This window comes from Myotis lucifugus, unplaced genomic scaffold (genome assembly GCF_000147115.1).
Source record: "Myotis lucifugus unplaced genomic scaffold, Myoluc2.0 scaffold_102, whole genome shotgun sequence".
Lineage (NCBI taxonomy): Eukaryota > Metazoa > Chordata > Mammalia > Chiroptera > Vespertilionidae > Myotis > Myotis lucifugus.
Genome location: NW_005871150.1, coordinates 3,577,869 through 3,580,827, shown reverse-complemented (window position 1 = coordinate 3,580,827; position 2,959 = coordinate 3,577,869). Strand labels below are relative to the sequence as shown.

The following is a 2,959-nucleotide window of genomic DNA, read 5'->3' as shown; positions in this document are numbered from 1 at the left end:
ACTCAGCCAAGTTTTCACGTACATCCTACATTCGAGTTTTTAACATGTTCCTTCTTGTTAAGAATCATGGGAAGGTGGTGGAGAACAAGTGGGTAATTTCTTCAGTCTTTTAAAGGGGTATCTACTACGGATGTATAAGACACAATAGGGCTATGACGTCCTAGAGACTGTCTTCTTGAAGCTCAGATTCTAATTGGGGAATTAGGGTAACAATTACACAAAAGTACACAGTCCAGAAGAGAGCACATTCCTGCTAGAATATCCAGGAAGAGAAACGTAGCAGGGAAATGTTTTAATGGAAGGTTATTTCTTCTTCATTAGAACCTGCATGTTTAAGACAAACTTAATTTAAAATTGTGTCATTCCTAAAGTCAGAAAGATTATACCTCTGTTTCATGTACTCATGACTGTAAACCTACTTTTGCCCACCCTGTATATTACACTACAGATATCTACATATAGACCCCTACTGACCAAATTCGAATTTTATTATTTGGGCTATCAGGGTGACCGCAGAGGGAAAATAACCAATAAAATCATGCAAGTCCAAGATCAGAGCCTCCTGGAAGACATTTAACCCCATACATTCCAATATGAGCTCTTAGACGTTCTGAATCAGCTTGCGATACCTTTTTTTAAAAAAATTTTTTAAATACATTTTATTGATTTTTTTACAGAGAGGAAGGGAGAAGGACAGAGAGTTAGAAACATAGATCAGCTGCCTCCTGCACATCCCCTACTGGGGATGTGCCCGCAACCAAGGTACATGCCCTTGACCAGAATCGAACCTGGGACCCTTTTTTTTTTAAAAAAAAGACATGCACTGGTTCATTCACTAGGTCAAAAGCAGAGAGAAGGTGACTGCCGTCTTGGGCTTTTCCTTTGAGCTGTAAGGACCTGCGAGGCGGTCCTCAGTGCCCCTGCTTTCTATTACAAAGGTCAAACCAGGTAGGAATTCTTGCAGGAACTGGTTCCTAAACGGCTACACCCAGCTCTCCAAAGTTTATCATGATTTTGTCTTAGAGTTTCAGCCTAGAAACACTAAGAAGATGGAGACAAGAAAAGGGAGAGGTTGAGACATGGCTGCTATACAAACAGAAGAACACAGTTATATTCCAGCAAAGATAACAACCAGATCCCCTCCATAAACATTCACACTTTTTAGCTCAGACATTGTTCAGTTTTTTTAAAAGGGGACACCTGTAATAGTTTCAACAATAATAAAGATAAATTAAAAAATAAATAAAATGCAGTTTGAGTTTTATAATTTTATTAAAGTGCACTTGGAAGAAAATTAGTATTTTAAATTAAAAAGTAAAAATGCCATGTACACAGACAGTGGGGTGGTGGGGGTCTGGGGTGGAGGGGGGGTGGTCTGGAGAGAGTCAATGGAGAAAAAAAGGGGGACATGTAATACTTGCAACAATAAAGTGTTGTTTTTTTAAAAAAAAGAAAGTAAAAATGAAAACAGTGGACTTTGAATCATCAGTCAAAGAGCAATTTCTTCAGCCCTGTTGGTGTGTCTCAGTGGTTGAGTGTCCACCCATGCACCCAGAGGTCACCATTCAATTCCAGGGCAGTGCCCCGGCTGCAGGCTTGATCCCCAGTAGGGGGCGTGCAGGAGGCAGCCGATTGATGTTTCTCTCCCATAAATGTTTCCATCTCTCTCTCCCTCTCCCACCCTCTCTCACTTTCTCTGAGGACCTCCTGAGAATGTCAGCAGGGAGTGACAGAGTAGGCCCCCACCTTCAGGTGTGATGGGGGCAGGGGGGACTCAGGCATAGCATGAAATCTTCCTAGTTACCCTCCGAGTAGATAACTAACACTCTTAGCTACTTCCCCTTCCCACTAACCACCCCTCTTTCTTAATCAAGGCTTAGGGTATTTAGAACGTAAACTTGAAATCACACTGGATACTGAAAATTTCTCAAGCACTGTAGAAACATAGCCTAATACATGAGTGTGTGATTTACATGGTGGCAGACTTTTATTTATTTATTTTTAAAATATATTTTATTGATTTTCTACAGAGAGGAAGGGAGAAGGCTAGAGAGCCAGAAACATCGATGGAGAGAAACATCGATCAGCTGCCTCCTGCACACCTCCCACTGGGGATGTGCCCGCAACCCGGAATCGAACCTGGGACCTTTCAGTCCGTAGGCCGACGCTCTATCCACGGAGCCAAACCGGCCAGGGCCAGACTTTTATTTCATAACATGGAAATCAAAGCCCCAGTTCAATCCCCTACCTGTTAACGTTTCCTTTGCTGTTAGGACTGTGGTTTTAAGCAGCTGCCTCCTGGCGCAACAACCCCCAGATCTCATCTTTTCATGGGCAATGTTCTCTGGCGGAAGGAAAATGTTGGATTCACAACTTAGAGATAGTCTCAATTTTAAAGTGCCTCTCTTTTTCAAAATGTAGGATAATTTCTTTTCCATAGCAACAAAATAAATCAGAAATACAATTTTCTTTCAATGGAGCAACATTTTTAAATGCTTAGCAGTGAGATAGCAATTGCTAATGTTGCTCTATTCAGCTCCAAAACAATGTTACGGATGGGCTTCACGTGCAACTCAGTTAATCATGGTTGCGCTGTATCACACGAACTCTGACACATGTGAGAGTCACAGCTGCAAAGCCAGGGCCTGGGCGCCAATCCCCCTCCCGCCTGGGCCGGGGTCTCCGTTCCACCGCCCCTCACTCACTCACATGCACTGGGCCAGCGTCGCACAGCCCCCTCCCTCGGAGGAGGTGCATCTCTTCATACCGTGGTGCATGTTCAGATCTATGTGAACGGGTCAGGGAAGGCGGGACCTCCCTTAAAACTGAGACCAGGCCTGCTGTCCATCACCCGGGGAAGGACAGGTACTTGGGTCAGGAGCCAAGAAAGACTCCTGGCTGCTCGGCGGTGCTGCCTGGAGGGGAACGAGGAGGGGAAACGTGGAGGCTGAGAACAAGG

At 44.2% G+C, this 2,959-nt stretch overlaps 1 long non-coding RNA gene across 3 annotated transcripts; it reads right to left on the bottom strand.

Annotated features, from left to right (window-relative positions):
• Positions 1-808: 808 nt before the first annotated feature.
• LOC102436267 lies at positions 809-2,925 on the bottom strand. 3 transcript variants are annotated; one of them, XR_002830188.1, is made up of 3 exons: positions 2,706-2,925; positions 2,249-2,344; positions 809-1,041 (listed from the first exon to the last, which is right to left on the bottom strand). It is a non-coding gene; the product is annotated as an uncharacterized LOC102436267 (long non-coding RNA). The 3 variants fall into 3 exon arrangements; XR_002830190.1 differs by having other exon boundaries at positions 809-1,032; XR_002830189.1 differs by having other exon boundaries at positions 2,710-2,925.
• Between the last annotated feature and the right edge of the window lie 34 nt (positions 2,926-2,959).